Here is an 18,499-nt window from a genome sequence, read left to right on the forward strand (position 1 = left end):
GAGAATCCATAGAACTGAGGGACTGAGAGAGTAAAAGGTAAGGTGAGAGAGAACAACTCTTCCCATCTGAAATAAAAAAAGGACGTCTTTGTGGCTTTAAAAAATATCTTTTTGTTTGTAAACTAGGAATAAGAAAGGGGTCGACACAGAGTCAGCCAGTTGCCAGTAGAGATAAGGGATAAAGCTATGTTCTTCCCTGTCTCTTGTTCCCTGTCTGTTCTGTGGAACTTTCCCCTTCATCCTCTTTGTTGTATGATTAATATAAAGCTGCATGTTTCCTCCAGTAACTAAGTAGATTAGTTTCTTGTGAACAGAACAGCTGCTTTAAAAAGGCCCTGTATCACTTCTGAAAATAGGACTTAGGCACCTAAGTAACTTACCAATCTCTGTTGAAAATTTCACCCTTAGCATACTGCATGCTTCTCTTCTCCATCTGCAGACTAGAGATAAGAGCTTTTGAATGTGGCTGCTTCTATCATCTTGGGAATAAGAGCGTTAGAGGAAAAAAGACACAACAGCAGTGAGCACTCAAGCTGGTATAATGGCAGTGCTGCACTGATAGCATCCTTTTTCATATACTATGGAAAAATGTTACTACTCATCTTATCAATTCAAGTACAGTGATTCTCACCAATGTAATATTTGACCTCCTATGCCTTGTTTGATGCAGACCTCATGAAAATCTATATATAAAATCATACAAAATAACTAGGGTACGTTCCTGCTCCTATCAGACTTCCTGTACACCATAATGAAAACAGAATGCGTATCTTTATGAGAATTTATTTATGGACTAACAGGCATCTATATATTCTACAAGATCACTTATAAGACAGTCTGAACAAGAGTTGATCTCCAAGTTCAGTTCTCTACTAAGCAGAGCTGATGTTGACTGCTACATTTACCTTTCAAAATACCTCTATCCAAGCAAAGGAAAATAAAACCAGCAGGCAAAAAGATAGCTACAGTCTTATGCTGAACCTGAAAGTAGAGTGTTTCTGTCAGGTGCTGAATAAAACCATTGAGTTAGCTCTAATTTGGGACAAACTATTGTAAACATCTACCAACATTTAGAACTTATGAGCACTTTCCAATCAGTTGTGGCTATTTCAAGCCATGCTGAAAGATTATTTGGTCTGCTGCTATCAAAAACCAGTGAGGATCGAACCTCAGAAGGCTTGGAGGTTTCAGATGAAACCGCCACAATACCTGAATTGTGAGGTGAGTCATGTGGTCTTATGTTGATGCACAAGTAAAACATTTAACTGTGAAATCTGAAAACACACTTTGGCAACTGTTATCTAAATTTCAAATTGTATTCATTAATCCTTTATTGTTAAAACCAAAATAATCAAAAAAGTAATTTTCTTTTAAATTATGTCCATTTTTAACGTGCTTTGTGCAGCAACAAAAGATAAGATAACAATGCCATGGTATTTAATTCCTAACGCTGGACCAACAGGATGAGAACCCCCACTGGAATAGCAAGGATGTGGCATTTACTTATTGCTCTCAATTTCACACCACCACAGGGAGAAGTTCTGTCCCTAAGTCACCTAGTTGTGAGAAAGACTTTCTAAACTTCTTCACTGTGCCAATGGGGAAACCTCATGTTTATGATTGAGAGCAGACTTTTTGAATACTCATCTAAAATATATGCAATCAGCAGATGTACTACCACACCCTTTGTTCTGGCAGGAACCACAGCACCCCCTCAGATTTTGCCCCTTTGTCTTGCCTTGGAGGAGGCAACTCCATTGCTTACACAGCACTTTCCATGTGAGCTTCTGTAAGTATCACAAAGGCATCAGTTGCAACTACCATCAAGTAACTGATGCTTCTTAAAGTATGTGCACACTGTTCGGCCAGATCATTCTGTCAATTATTCTGATGATGCCATGAAACACGAGCACTGCAGGGAAGCACTGCTGTTCCATACTAATCCGTCAAATCCAGAAGCAGTAAGGCTCTCAGCAGTGGGAGGGCAGGATCACTCCCAGCCTGGAAGACAGTGGAGGCAAAGGCATAATGATTTGCTGATGTGCAGTTCTTAATGAGCAGAGCAAGCAGAAATGCAGGGAGCCACAAAAACCCCCACAACACTTTGAAGCTGCAGGAGCAGAGCAGCAGACTCACTAATGGGAGTTTGTTTGTTCCCTCTTCTAAGCAAGAAAGCAGAGATGGTAGTTAAGATCTGGCAACTCTTTTAAGCTCAGACTTTCATGCTGAGCATACCACAAGTATTCATAGTTAGAGCTAGTGCATTCTGGAATTTTAAAACTCTAGTGTACAAATACCACTGATGCAAATCACACTTGAACCGCTAAACTGGGTAAAATATACACTTGCTGTGTTCCTTTCCCCATTGCTTAACATTTTGGACTGTGCTTTCTGTAGATTTTTACACTCTCTGAAATTCAGTGAAGAATCAGAATTTATCCAGTGTCATTCCCTGGAGACAACCAGTCCTTGTCCGTAGATTCATTAAATGACATAAACATGGATACAGTAATAATACTTACCTGCAAATGAGAGGAAGCAATGCTGTTCAGAGAGGGTATTCAAATCTTCTGCTATGGGGCAATACAAATTGTTAATTAATCAATGCAATGCCATGTCGCATCTGTGAAGCCCCTCTGTATCCCTGTAGCAATGAAGTTTGCACAGCTGGCAAATTTTAAAAAAGCAATTACAAGAACCATTTTGAAAGTCTGGGAAACTCTGAACAGTATTAAAGACTAAATATTAATTATAACAAGTATCATTCAAACGCCTTATAGGACTCCGAGGTACTAATGAACTCTGTTAAGAGCAATAATCAGGTTTACAAATTAAACTACTGGATTATATATTAGGCAAGCTTCAGTTTGTTGGAGCTTTCTGTGTAATGAGGTTATTTTGCCTCTTGATAAAATAAATCTAATTTTACATGTTTATTATGACATCTTATTAAACTGCTTTATAGGAGGAGCATTAGAGACACATTTTGGAACTTCTCAATGTCCAAGCTAATTTAAAAAAGAACATCAAGTGCTCCTCTATGACAATATTATTTTTAATTCATTCTCTAGCAAAAAATAGAAAAATAAAAGAAAAAAGATAAGTGGTAGTTTCTGCTTCAGCTACAAGAAGAATATGTATATAGTCATGTTGAGCTTTAAAAGCCTGATTTTTTTTATTCTGAATAGTTTGGAGGTTTTTTAAATCTAAAATCCTAAAGTCTTTAATATTAGCAAGTCACAAAGTAGTCATCATCACAGATTTTGCTTCTGCTTGTGTGTCTGGCAATGCTACCCATAGAGGCTGTTCCACTACTGTGGGTAACTTTGATTTAAACTGAAATGAAAACTATAAATGAAAACAAGGAGCGAGTACAGTGGGATGAGGTGGTTTAGAAGAGGGAAAGAGAAAGAAAGTTTCTGTGTATGCACCAGGTAGGGACAATCCATATGTTTCTGTTGAACAAAACAACTGAATGCTGCAAAGCATAAAGATGTAGGGTTTTTTAAGCCAGTAGTAAACACATATAATCTGACATGTCAAACTGGCTTTGCTCGAACTAAAACAAAACAACAATGGAAAAAACTCAACAACCAATCCCCCCCCGCCCAAATACAATCCAAAACCTATTTTCCAATTAAAAAATGTAAAAACCTAATCTCAGTATGCAATGAACTGAACACACACAGAAATAGTCTTCCGTCCTTAACTAGGTTTCTGTATTTCCATTGATTGGCTTAGCTTCCAGGCAGTATATGAAATCTCATAAAATTCTCTTCTGACTCCAAGAAAAATACTTTAGTAGAGATGTATCGAACTACTAACAGAAATTTTGGCCTCATTTTCTACTCATGATTTATCATTATTTGTGTCACAGATGATATAAACCTCTACATCTTTCAGAATGATATAAAAAGTTCAATGTTAAATGAACAGTATAAAATGGTTAGTCTTTCTGACTAACTCAGCGTAAGTTACATGTATCTATAATGTAGGCGAGTTGATTAGTCACTTGAAATGTTTGTTCTTTTTTTAGTGTTCATCCCTTAGAAAAAAAAAAGTGCTCCATTTACAATTTTCAATTTTTCCATAAGAAATCTTGCTGCATGCATAAAGCACTTTCAAGTAATTGTCACAACTGTAACAGCAACTTTCAATTTTTACTTTTCATTAACTAAAGCTTAATAGACAGTAATGTTTTTTTTTTAAGTTTAAAATTTATGGCTAAACTGCAGCACTATGGATATGAAATGCTGGTTTTACTACTCAGAATATGAACACATTAAAATTGAGACAGTGTCATGTGCATAAAACCACGTAATGCTGCACAAGCCCTGATGCTTTTTTGTCAAGTGGGCTTCAGAGCCCACTTAAAAGCAAAAGGACTAAATAAAACATGACCAAAAGGTTAACTTGTGAAGAATGATACATGTTCTAGTATAAATCCAATTGCATATGCAACTTTATTTTATTTGAGCATCCAAACCAGAAAAAAACCTGCATATGTTTTCTAGTGTCATGCATTTAGCTAAAATACCCAGGCAAAGCAAACCATCTCTATTGACATGCAGAACTCAAGCCTTTGGTTGATTTTATTTGTTCCCACTGGCTTTAACAGAAGGCAAATTTTCTTGCATCCCCTCATGGAATATGACCTTCCATATGAAGTTAAATGCTACTGAAAACAAAGCTTTCAGTGGCAATACTTAATGTTAAAGCATAAATGATAATTGTTACCATGCAACTACCTAAGATAGCTTATAGCCCAAGCAGCAAAATAACCAGTGCAGTAATAGAATACCCTCATTTTCCATGTACTTAGACAAATGTCTTTAAATAACCGTTAGGCTTTCTCTTTTAAAAAGAGCCTACAGGTCAAAACGCTCCCAGGTGCCCCTGATGCTGGTGACCTGTGGAGCAGCCAGGCAGACACAGCAGCTCCGGCTGCCACCAACCTGCCAGCTCCCTTCTCCTGGAGGAGAGGCAGCCCTACACATCCCGAGGTGCGGGAAGCCTGGCCAGACCTGCCATCTTCAGAGTTTCAATGCATCGGGATGTGCTTGGAGCTCGTTCTTCTCTATCTCTGGGTCATTTCCTTCTAATTTTCATCCTATCCACCTCTCTTAAAAAACAGCTGAACAACTCTGCAGCACACCATGAGCATATGGAAGCGTCATTCTACCCCCCACTTTTCACAACCTTTCTGATAGAGTGAAGAAATTGCTTGACATTAAGATCCATTTATATTTCAGCTCAGACTCATTAAAACAGAGGGTGATTGTGGAGAGCTGCTGGAAACAAAGGCTAATACTTCCTCATTGGCATTTGTCCTGGCAAACTCTCTCTGCACTGAAGATAAACCACAGCTAAGTACCAGCCATCAGACCTGATCAGGCTACTTTAACTCCCCTCCCTTCCTAGGGAGGAGTCCTCCAGCATTCACAAGATTGAAGACGTGGATTCTCTATCCCACAAGTCTGTTACAAGCATTTTTGCATTTATAAAGCATTTTGCAAGGTGCAAAACTACCACCTATAAAGTAAATGCCTCATAGAAGCCTCAGTGAATCCAATATCTTTCTTCACAATTTCTCCAGTATATCCCTCAAAATGAACTTTGGAGATTTCTAAGCACCTCTTCTTAGAGTCCCTAGCCTGCACTGGCAATACAATGGTGAGAGAATATTGTCCTAAAACATTCTCCCAAGTAGCAGAGAAAGCAATGGGTTTCACTGACGACGAGAAAAGCCACAGAGCTTCCTAGCGTTTGTCATTTCTACTGTCAGATCCTTGAGGTTTCCTCCATACAATTTGATTTATTCATTCTATTTTTTTGTGTCATGTTTCTACAAGCCTCATTACATGGCTATGGAAAAAATATTGCAGATGAATTTTTGTTATCTGAAAAATGATAATGGTTCTTGTGCTAAATGGTTCAAGATTTGTTAGGTAGTGAAGTCATTATGTAAAAAGAACTCTCTTACAGGAAACCAGCTTTTTGGCACCAGGCTCTGGAAGTTCTACAGCTAATGAAGGAATCTACATAATGATATAGAGTCTGTGCATTCTTTTAGTAAAATATGAATAAGCAAAAAAAGGACATGTAAGGAAATTTTCCTTGAAAATAGAAACATATAAAAGTAATTGAATTATTTGACCTTTGAGTTTCTTATCTTTTTTCCCTCCTCAAAGGATTGCCTTAAAAATAAAATCTTTAATGCTGACTGAGGTAAGGATGATCACAATTTTATAACCCCGAGTGCTCTTGCGTATCTGTTTTTGAAGTGCTTTTGAAGCCCACACCCAAGGTGAAGTTTATGCTATAGGACTTAATTTTCTGTATCATATTTCATAGGTACATTCTCAGATTCTTGGCAGCCATTTCTTTGTTTGTGAGGAAACTAGTAAAATTAATTTCTTCTTTTGACTAGTTCTGAACAGCAAGCTGAGCACACAATGCATCATACATATCTATACACACTCACATACGCACAAAGATCTGTTTCTATCTATGCTATGTCAGTGCATTTGTGTGCACACATGAATACCTGCCTTAACACATGGTTAAATCTAAGCCTGTTATCCAGTGGCCATGCTAAGATAATTCCTACTTTGGGTTTATAGGTAACAGGAAGAGATTAAAAATTTTCTTTCCAGGAGCTTGTCCTGGTTTCAGTTGGGATAGAGTTAATCACCTTCCTAGTAGCTGGTACAGTGCTATGTTTTGAGTTCAGTATGCAAAGAATGTTGATAACACACTGATGTTTTCAGTTGTTGCTAGGTAGTGTTTAGACTAAAGTCAGGATTTTTCAGCTTCTGATGCCCAGCCAGGGAGAAGGCTGGAGGGGCACAAGAAGTTGGCACAGGACACAGCCAGGGCAGCTGACCCAAACTGGCCAGTGGGGTATTCCATACCATGGGACGTCACATCTAGTATAGGAACTGGGGGGAGTGGGGGCGGGGAATCGCCTCTCGGGGACTAGCTGGGTGCCGGTCGGCGGATGGTGAGCAATTGCACTGCGCATCGTTTGTATATTCCAATCCTTCTATTATTGCTGTTGTCATTCTATTAGTGTTATCATTATCATTATTAGTTTCTTCTTTTCTGTTCTATTAAACCGTTCTTATGTCAACCCACAGCTTTTGCTTCTTTTCCTGATTTTCTCCCCCATCCCACTGGGTGGGGGGGGGAGTGAGTGAGCGGCTGCGTGGTGCTTAGTTGCTGGCTGGGGTTAAACCAAGACAGAGCTAAACTAAAAACCCCTCTAACTTACAAACATGCACCTCAGCTGACCCTAGAGGTATGCTTCATCAGTACTGAGGGAGGAAGGAGGACTGAGTCCTGCTCTTAACATGCTTTTTCCTTCATATTATACCTGCTGGTTATTTGGAGAAGTCCTGGATTTTTTCGTGCCTACTCAGCTATGCCACAACCCATCCTGTATTAACAGAGACAACTGACTCTTTTAGTTAAATGCTAGTTCTGAGTAAACCCCAAATATAACATATCCCTACAACATATCTCTGCCTAAAAATGCACGATGTTAAAGTTACAGATTACAGCACACTTTTAATCAACCCTGATGTTAAACTCTTGTTTTATATGCACATACAAATAAATAGATGTGCGTATGGAAAAAGTATAACTGAGGATTTTATATGTTGTTCTGCTACATATATACATACCAGTTTCATTAGAACTTAGGTTCATACTGCAACAAGCTATTGCTAGGGGGTTTTGCCTTTGCTTAGGGAGTACATATTTTATTAAAATGGTCTTTTTTTACATTCTGGGGATATGACCTTGGTTGTGTTCAATGACTAAGTTCTGGCAGGTTAAGAAAAGCCTTTTATTTCAAAACACTGTATGAAATCTCCTTATCGACAAGGAGAAAATATTCTATACTCCTGTATTATAAAAATAACTCCATATTTGTGTTTTGTGAAGCATTAGCAGAGCTCAAGTTAGTCAAAATCCCATATTCAGTATTCCCCTCAACCTTTTTGAATCAGAGAGAGTGAGAGAGAGAGATACCCAGAAGGGCAAAACAGTACATCAGAAATCTGTGCTCGAAATCTGTCACTAGGACTGCAGGCTTTGCTACAAACAGCACAGCAGTCAGCAGCGTGGGCAGCCAAAAGAGCAAGCAAGGTCGTTCAAGAAGCTGCCACCGCAGACCTAAAAGCTGCTAGAAAAATACAGGAATTGTAGCAAGTACATTTAAATAACACCGAGGTCATGGTATACACTGTTACAAAGCACCAGGACTGCCACTCCATCATAGCTTGGTTTAGTCACTACCGAAGGAGTTCAAGAGATTTGTGCATTTGTTTCTTCACAGAAGGAACAGAAGCTGCTCATTCATCTAATGTTAAAATGCTGAGGTTTATTTTATATTAAGTTACACAGAGTCGGGAGGCCAGGATCTCAGCTACCACAGTAACAAAATAAAATGGCTATTTCTCATGGCATCCTTATCTTGTTAATAAAAGCCATGCCCTCCTTTGAGAGTGAGGCACGTAAGAACATAATACATGTATTTGGGCTGGAGAGAAAATAAACCATTGGATCCTCCAAAAAGAAATAGAAGAATGTGGGACATTGTGACAAAGTTCTTTGTTTGCAGTCTGTTCTGGGTTTGGCTAGGACAGAGTTAATTTTCACGAGAAGCTGAGAGGGGACACAACCAGGATAGCTGACCCAAACTAGCCAAGGGGATATTTTATACCATATAATGTCATGCTTAGTATATAAACTGGGGGAGCTGGCCGGGGGGAGGAGGGATCACAGCTTGGGAACACGCTGGGCATCGAGTTCCAGGTGGTGAGCGATTGCACTGTGCATTACTCGCTTCGTATACTCCTTTATTAGTATTATTGTTACTCTTAGTATTTCTCTCCTTGTGTTGTCCTATTAAACTGTCCTTATTTCAATGCACGAGTTTTTACCTTTTTCTTCCGATTTCTCCTCCCCATCCCACCGGGGCAGGGGAAGGAATGTGCGAGCGGCTGCGTGGTGCTTAGCTGCCAGCTGGGCCTAAACGACGACAGAGTCCTGTACATATACTGTAGACAAGAGTAAAGGGCATGTGTATGAGTTATTTTTCTTCCATGGCATAAATCCAGCAGTACCAACAGAGCTGGGACCTCTCCCAGGCACAAGAGATGGATGTAAGCAATTCAGCAGACGTGCTTTCTGAAGAACCGTATATTCCCTGCTTTGCTGGGGAAGTTTGATCTTAAAATCACGTGGAACTGCATCAACAAAGACCTCTTGCTGCTTATTGATGTTGTAGAGAAAATGAGGAAGAGAAAAAATTATCCCCTGTCCGCGATTTACCAAGGTTTGTTTGCAAAAGTTCAGTCTCAAAAGCCATGTGACAAAGCATCAAAATTCAGACCTTTCCAGTATAGCAGAGAAAAAGCTATAGGGCTTTTTAAGTGACACATGGTCAGGTGAGTCCTAAAATGGGACTTAGCATTACCTTTAGGTAGCTACAGTAAGGCAAAGTCTATTTATGCTTTATGTTCCCTATATCTGATTTTACTTTTAGATGATACATAAAAAGTCACAGTGAAGTTGGGCAAACAAACACAGTCCCATTGGCACTTTCAAGTAGGTGTATAGTGTTGAATGCTACTTTTGTCTTAGGAGAGGAAGCGCTCCAGAGATGTTTGAAATTACCTGTTTAATTCGACGGTCAGGTTGAGCTAGCCCAAGGGATGCAGTGGCTCTCTATGGATTCAGTGGCTTACCCGTACAGACATGATTACACATTTGGGACCAGAGCTGTGATAAACTTGTTAAAAATTTGAGGGTTTTGGATAAAAAAGCTGACACGAAAGCTATATATAATTGATCTTAATGAGGAAATGGTTGTGTTCATTGCTCCCTTTTGGTATAGAATCTTAAATTCTCTTCCTTTTAAATTATTTTTCCTGGAACTCATTCAGGTACCAGGTCCTTATCTACCCACATAGACACAGACTAACTGAACAGAATGGTGGTTGTGGGAGCACATTAAATAAAGGAGAAGATACAAGGCCATTCTAAGCTTTAAGCTGGTAAACGAGAGATGTGTCTGATTTTAAGATGAACGCTATTTTATTCCTGAACAGATGGTATCATGGTTTAACCCCAGCCATCAACTAAGCATCACACAGCCGCTCACTCAGTCCCCCCCACCCAGTGGGATGGGGGACAGAATCAGAAAAAAAAATGTAAAACTCGTGGGCTGAGATAAGAACAGTTTAACAGAACAGAAAAGGAAGAAAAGAAGAATAATAGGAATAATAATTTTAAAGAATTATACTACTACTACTACTACTACTAAAAGAATTAGAATATACAAAACAAGCGATGCACAATGCAATTGCTCACCACCCAGAATCCAATGCCCAGCCAGTTCCCAAGCAGTGGCCCTGGCCAGTTTCCCCCCAGTTTATAGACTGGGCATGATGTCACAGGGTTTGGAATACCCCTTTGGCCAGTTTGGGTCAGCTGCCCTGGCTGTCTCCCCTCCCAACTTCTTGTGCCCCTCCAGCTTTCTTGCTGGCTGGGCATGAGAAGGTGACAAATCCTTGACTTTAGACTAAACACTACCTAGCAACAACTGAAAACATCAGTGTGTTATCAACATTCTTCTCATACTGAACTCAAAACACAGCACTATACCAGCCACTAGGAAGACAATTAACTCGACCCCAGCCGAAACCAGGACAGAACCAAAATTCTTTAAAATAATTTAACTTTTTTTTTTTTTTTTTTTTTTTTTTTAAATCTTCAGATAACTCTGGAATTGTTACCGATGGAGAGAGACACTGGTTTTCACCTCTCTGCAATGTTTAGCGGTCCTGCTTAACCCCAGTGTCACACCTACAGACCACCAACTCACAACTGTGTTGATAGCACGTTTATGGCATTATCCCCATGCACTTGGTTGCTCTCACCTTCAATTCCTCATATGCAGGAGAGTTGATGTCCAACAGATTTCAGGTACAGAGTGTGTTATGCTTTTTGAGCTCTACTTCTCCCTGGTAAACTCCATATAGAGATTTCAAACAATCTGACCAGACTGAGGAGAAAGTGGGACAACTACAGGAAACTTCTTTCTTTAGCACAGGACCAATGCATAGCAGGGAGTCCTTGTCAGACAAAGGACAGCTGTCAAGCTAAAATGAAAAATCAACTGAAAACAAGAAAAGTTGTTTTAAAAATTAATAGTCAGAAAATACATTTCATCAAATTGAGACAGGCAGCAAATGTTCTCACTACATTACTTACACCGCCCCCCCCCCCCCCCCCCCGCCTTTTTATTCTGAAGTAGTTGTGCTACCGTAACTTCTTAAGGGGAAGACTACTGTACCCTTACTCAGCCCCTACTTCAAAGAGAATTACTTAATAGTAAAAGGTACCATATCTTCTTATGAAAGGTGCTACACTGTCACCCAAAGGAAATGAAGTTGAAACTACAGACAAATGTAATGTATAGCAGTACGTTTTAGCTCAGGTTCTTGTCTGACTCTAGTGGAATGTCACTCATTTACAACTACTAAGCATCTGGCTTAAACTTTCAAAGTTACTGAAGTAATTATTATAGCTCTTAAGGACAAAATCTTTATTTTTTAATGCTGTAAAAAAACAACAGTCTGTTTGAATGCTACTTTCTAATTAAAAAAGTCAATTTTTTTTTTGTCACTCAAAACCAAAGAAAGAGTATCTAAGAATTAAGCTTTAGACACAATTTGTGAGGAAATAGAATTAAAAAAATGCAATAACTTAGAAAATATCCTAGTTATCATAGACCAAAGTAAATTATATTGTACATAAAATTTTGGAAAAAAAAAGAAACCTCAAGTGGAAAACAGGAAGATTAGAAAAATGGACAAATGCTGCAAGAAAAATTAATGTGTTAAAAATTAATAGCTTTTTATTGAGACTCATAACCTTTTCAGGGCAATCAGTCTTTTCATGACCACTTACAATCAAATACTAATTGTCTCGATTTCTTCTTGATGAAACAGGTGTGCAATAGTTTAGTCAGATATTACCTGAAATGTTTGCTTGTTTTTCTTTCTCAATTGTTGACAAAGTTACTGAGATGACAGCTGCTGATAAACAACTCTCTGTAAATTTGAATTGAGCAAATTTACATATAGACAGATAGCTGAAGGCTTCCATACTACAAGGCTGATCAAAAGAAGAATTTCCAGAACAGAAAACTGGGTTATTTTAATTTGTATAATTTGAGTGAATAAATGTAATTATGCAGCATTTATTTTCATTTTAATATCATATTCCGGTAATAATGTCATATTTTCTCTATTTATCAAACATGCATACATCCTTCAATTAATTTATCTATTTTAATTTACTGATACTAAATTACCTGTGTATACCTCAATTAATTTACCTATTTTTACTTTGCTGTTTGCTGACATTAATTCAGTTCATGAGGTATGCTTTAGAAAGCCTTGTTGAAAATGTGACATCATGGTTTTAGTCTAGAGATGCAAAAAATTCAGAGGGGAAGAAATTGAAGGGAGATGGGTTTTTCCCGCTTTTTTTTATCCTGTAAACCTAGAACCTGAAAAAAAAAAAATTATGAATTTCATTCATAGCATTTTCTTTAAAAAATAATAAAATAATTCTATATCATCCTTAAGAGATTCTTTTTGCTTTGCACTTCGTATAAACTTCAAAGTGCTTTCCATCTGACAAGTATTTTAGATGAGTTACAATAGTTAGTGAATTGTGATCTGGCAATTTGCAATGTCTGATTCAAATACTCACAAATATCTGTCTGCAAAGCAGAAAAAATCACTGGAATTATAGGATCAGGGATTAAAATTTTATATAGTTCAGATACATTTTCAGATATTGGCATACCAAATGATATTGGCATAACAAATGGTTTAGCAATTCTGGAGTTACAGTTTCTTTGAGAGAGTACCTAAAAGGTCATGCTATTTTTATAAGCCTTAGCAGTCGAGCTTAAATGGGAGATACCTTCTTCAATGCCACTATTAAAACAGGATACAATTTGAAGACAAATGCGTCTTATCTTTTAGCTGAAAACACCTTAGTGTACAGTTCACTATTTGAGAAGAATATTTGAAAACTTTTTCCTTTTTCTGCCTCTGAAAAAGTGATCTACCTAAATTCCTTACACTTCCCACTCTTTTATGCTAATGATTGAAAAGCCAAATATTCTACTACAGACAATTGACTTGGGCCTTTAGCATTTAATGCAATTATTTTTTCTTGAGATGCATTATAAAATTCTAAAAAAGATTTTATTGCACCCATTTCATTACACCCAGGATGAATTTTGAAGGCTAATTTTGACACCAAACCAGGACTAAATGTATGCCAACTGGCAGAAATAACACATTGGTTTCATGTGAAAGCTTTGTTTGGATATTACTTTTCCATATTAGCAGATGTGTTCACTGATATGATCTAGAAGATGCTAATATGATTGCACATTTCATTGCTTACCAGAAATCTGATTAAGCATAATAACAAAGTCGTAATGGGCTATAGTGCAAGATGCCTGTCTAGGGCTCCTTGACATTTTCCCCAAAGACGACAGCCATGGTATGAACTGACTGTATATAATACGTAGGGCAGCGTCAAAAGGATGGTGGTTGCTGGGTAGAAGTGCAACAGTCATCTACCTAGCAATCGCAATGGAATGGGTTGTACAACTACACAAAATCATGATCTGCTGCCTCAATGAGCCCAAAAGTATCACCCGAAAGAGATACCAACAGAAGTGCTGCGTAAAATGATCTCAAAGTTTTTCCATTAATTCGGTGTTCAGAAAATATCAGATTGATACCCCTTTAAGGTTGAATATCTTCACTTGTCCTTATATATTAATTTTTAAGTGACAGATTTAACCACAATGAGTATCACCCTCAGAAGCAAGTAGGTTCAGAAGCACAGGAAGGTCAAGTCAAGTGATAAGGGATTACTGGGCAGTATGATAAGGCTATCTGAGCGTCTCTGCTTAGTCTTAGAGGAAAGCGACCTTACTCCAGAATGTGTCAGAAAATGAGCAAAGAATGTAAAATCACATAGACATGTTATCAGAGAGGACTAAGTGTTAAATCCAGGAAGATTCATGATGGAGAGCTGAGCTCTTCTCTTGACAAAAGCTCTTGTGCCAATTTTGCTCCACACTATAAGAAAGGGCAAAGATAACAGTAATTTCTTTGATTTAGCACAATAACATGCCTATTTCTTCATTTCATCTTAGAAATGGATTTTCTTTTTCCACAGAGTCACTAGCAGAGCCATTATCTCCCTTCAGCAGAGATGAAAACATATAGCAAGTAAGTGTACACAAAGTAGCAGTACACCAGTCATGGACTAAAGTAGAAGAAAATAAAAACGATGCTTTTAGAGCTTAGATAATTTAAGAGACACACAGTATGAAGAACAGACTTCAAAAGGTAGAGATTTGCTTTTAAAAACAACTAACATCTGCGTGTTAGATAACTAGGTCTAAAGAATTTCAGTCTCTTAAAGAGCCAAATACTATAACTTATGAGAGCAAACTTTTTTTTTTCTTCTTAACACAGCATTAATCATAATTCAAATTAATCTATTCAATTTTTTCCATTGTCAACTTGTCAGGTTAGCTTAGAGATCAAGCTTACTGTTCAAATTATTTATTTCTGTTGCTTTATAGCAGAGGTGAATGAATGAGAAACAAATTACACCTTTGTGGCAGCTTATAAATAGAAACAATATATATTTGCAGCTTAACTTTGACCATTTTAATTTTTACATATATAGCTATAGCTGGGATAAAAAACACAGTAAGGAGGTGTTAAAATGTTGCAAAAATTCTCTAGCTGAAACAGTTAGGAATCTGATTCTATCATTTTTGTCATTCATTTGTGCATATCCCACAGAATTATATAATAGGAATAAAGCTTAGATAATAACTAAATTTCAGATGCTCACCTGAAAGGTACAAGTTAACCTTCTGCAACACAGCATGTTGACATCCTGATCCCAAACTAGAACACTAATGGGGAAAGCAGTTTGGCTACCGTATTTTTCACATACGTAACTTGCACATTACTTGTTCAATATGGAAGGAAATCTCACTTGAGACCGACCTCTCGCAGGAACTGCCAGCCCTCTCCCCACCAGAATACTCACAACCTCAGACTCTTCCCTCTGTCACCACAGATTTTAAGCAAGTATATGAGGTTATGGGTTATCTGGAGACGTATTCTCAAATTTCAGGAGTGAAAGGTTCAAGTTGTTTCCAAGACATCACTGCAAATAAAAATAGCAACCCTGAATTACGGTACATACATTACAGGTAATTTTCCTAAATTTTTAAAATGTGTTGCTTCAGACAGGAACACCCTTAAATTTAATTGAGATCATACAATGGTTTTTCATACTATCTTACCTGATCAACACAAAGAAAGCAAGGCAAAATTCTGTTCAACTTTTAGTCAATATGCAACCATTTCCATATAAGCCAAGCCAATCATATGAATATTTCTGAGTGCATGCCCACTACTAATCTTGAATCAAGCTAGTAGGTTGTCAAAATCAAGCTACTTCATTCTGTATTTTATTCCTTTTATTCCACATTCAGAAATGAGAATTGTCCTTCGGTCCTGGTTTTGGCTGGGGTAGAGTTAATTGTCTTCCTAGTGGCTGGTATAGTGTTATGTTTTGGGTTCAGTATGAGAAGAATGTTGATAACACACTGATGTTTTCAGCTGTTGCTAAGTAGTGTTTAGTCTAAAGTCAAGGATTTGTCACCTTCTCATGCCCAGCCAGCAAGAAGGCTGGAGGGGCACAAGAAGTTGGGAGGGGACACAGCCAGGGCAGCTGACCCAAACTGGCCAACGGGGTATTCTATACCATGTGACATCATGCCCAGTATATAAACTGGGGGGAATTGGCCTGGGAGGAATCACTGCTCGGGAACTAACTGGGCATCGGTCGGCAGGTGGTGAGCAATTGCACTGCGCATCACTTGTGTATTCCAATCCTGGTTTTATTATTATTTATTGTCAGTTTATTATTGTTATCATTATCATTATTACTTTCTTCCTTTCTGTTCTATTAAACTGTTCTTATCTCAACCCACGAGTTTTACTTTTTTCCCCAATTCTCTCCCCCATCCCACTGTGCAGGGTGGGCAGTGAGTGAGTGGCTGCATGGTGCTTAGTTACTAGCTTGGGTTAAACCACACCACCTTCAAACAAGTGGCAGAAGCTGTGCTGTGCGTGGGCAAGATGATTTGTGGATCTGTAACTGTGAACAGTTTTCAATATTTTTAAGTTAAAGATATATTTTAAGTACTATGTTCAATTAGAGTTTTACTGTATTTCCTCTCCAGGCTGTACATACTTTAAAGGTACAGTAAATGAAGATTAGGCAAAAAGAAAAGCAACTTTTCAGAGGAGGAAGACATTAAACTGTCCTCAGAATTTTTTTAAAAGAGAGTTTAATTTTCTTCTTCAGTATAATAATATACCATAGGTAACCCAATAATATAAATTAGCCATATAAATCATACAATTTAACCCCTAAGGCTAAGTATCATTATTCCTACTTTAAGGAGTTAAGCAACAAAGACACTAAGGCCAAAATGATACATAACTTGTATGAACACAAACAATTGTTTCAAATCTCATTCTAGCAGTTGAAGGGAAAATAAGCCATAGATTTCTGTATGTCTCTAGTACTTTTATGAACAATTGTAGATTTAGTTTTAGCCATTGATGCAGTAGTAACAGGAACATCAGTGATAATAAAAGACTACTTCATGTACTTACATCTAGTCATATTGGTGACACAACAATGAATAGGTGGGGAAGCCAGGCTGTGCCCCTGGATTTTAAGCCAGAATCACTGCATAAACTTTAGTGTACTAACACTTTACCCATTCTGTATGGAAACCATAGCAAAACTGGGCCCTGAAAGGTCAAAAAGTTCAGCCACATTTCTCAAGGGAATCTAAATATGCGACTTACTTCCTAACTGGTTTAGGCTTGCCTTTTGAGGATGCTTCACCACACACATATATTTATAGTTACCTAGTTTTACAAACTTGCTTATTCTAGTGGAACATCAGGGAAAACAACAGTTTAATTTAACATCTCTGTTTATCATAGACTTAGCTGTGTTACAAGACCTTTCCAATTTCAGACAGAGTGAAACAAATAAAACATAGGTGCCAGGTTCATTAGCATTTAATGAATAACAAATTAACTTGCCTCTGCTAGTAATCTGAACTTGTCTTACTCCTGAGTTTTTCAATTATATTATCTTCTTTCATGCAAATTAAAGGACTACACAAGCACAATTAGATGTGGCAGCTACAAAAAGCTGGAAAAGAGCTCAACAAAATAAATTACAGAACTCTTCTTTATTCAAACGGAGCATGTATCAATTCAGTTAACTGGCAGCTCTCTTCAGCTTTTATCTATTGCAACCCAGACAGGAAATAGGTATTAAGTTTGTGTTTCTATGAAAATAAGCTATGACTTTTCCTCTCTTCTTTCATTCTCTCTCCTTTCCTGCTGCTTATGAACTCAGTTTCTTAATATTAAATTGATGCATTGTCTAGTTCCTCTGTTTTACTCACAAATCTGCTCACTAGAGTACATAAATATAGATCCTTCTGCTGATCTTAATTCAGTCTCTTTTTATGACATTATTTGTCCAAAAACAGTCAACATTTTTCTTGAATTCCAGATATGTTTGCCTTTAACATCTTGGGCTCCTGTTTCTTTCCCTCAGCAACCTGCTACAAGGGAGCAGAAAGCTACACCATAGGCAACCTTTAAACTTAGATTTTTCCATTACAAAAATATATTAATTATATTTTCATCTAAAATCTTATTCAATCTGTTGGGAGTAATGGGAGTACAACAGACCTACCATTATATAATTTTGGCTATCATTTTTTGAATGATATTTTAATTATAAATGTCTAAAAACTTAGACAAAATGTCTCTCTAAATTGGAGAGACATGGATTTGGTGGATGGACCACTTGGTGGATAAAGAATTGGCTGGATGGTCGCATTCAAAGAGTTGCAGTCAACGGCTCGATGTCCCAGTGGAGAGCAGTGGCAAGTGGCATTCCTCAGGGGTCGGTATTGGGACTGGCACTGTTTAACATCTTTGTCGACGACATGGACAGTGGGACTGAGTGCACCCTCAGCAAGTTTGCCGATGACACCAAGCGGTGTGGTGCGGTTGACACGCTGGAGGGAAGGGATGCCATCCAGAGAGACTTTGACAGTCTTGAGAGGTGGGCCCGTGTGAACCTCATGAAGTTCAACACGGCCAAGCACAAGGCCCTGCACATGGGTCAAGGCAATCCCAAGCACAGATACAGGGTGGGTGATGAATGGATTGAGAGCAGCCCCACAAAGAAGGACTTGGGGGTGTTGGTGGATGAAAAGCTGGACATGAGCCAGCAATATGCGCTCACAGCCCAGAAAGCC

General features: G+C 38.0%; 1 long non-coding RNA gene across 1 annotated transcript in view; it reads right to left on the minus strand.

Moving 5' to 3' along the window:
* Positions 1-386: 386 nt before the first annotated feature.
* LOC115343236 overlaps positions 387-18,499 on the minus strand; it is a 79,615-nt gene continuing 61,502 nt past the window's right edge. The window contains exons 3-4 of the long non-coding RNA XR_003924057.1: positions 2,523-2,573; positions 387-479 (exon numbers count right to left, since the gene is read on the minus strand). This is a non-coding gene — a long non-coding RNA (uncharacterized LOC115343236). The remainder of the gene's footprint in view (positions 480-2,522; positions 2,574-18,499) is intronic.

The sequence above is a fragment of the Aquila chrysaetos genome, chromosome 6 (genome assembly GCF_900496995.4).
Source record: "Aquila chrysaetos chrysaetos chromosome 6, bAquChr1.4, whole genome shotgun sequence".
In the NCBI taxonomy this organism is placed as follows: Eukaryota; Metazoa; Chordata; class Aves; order Accipitriformes; family Accipitridae; genus Aquila; species Aquila chrysaetos.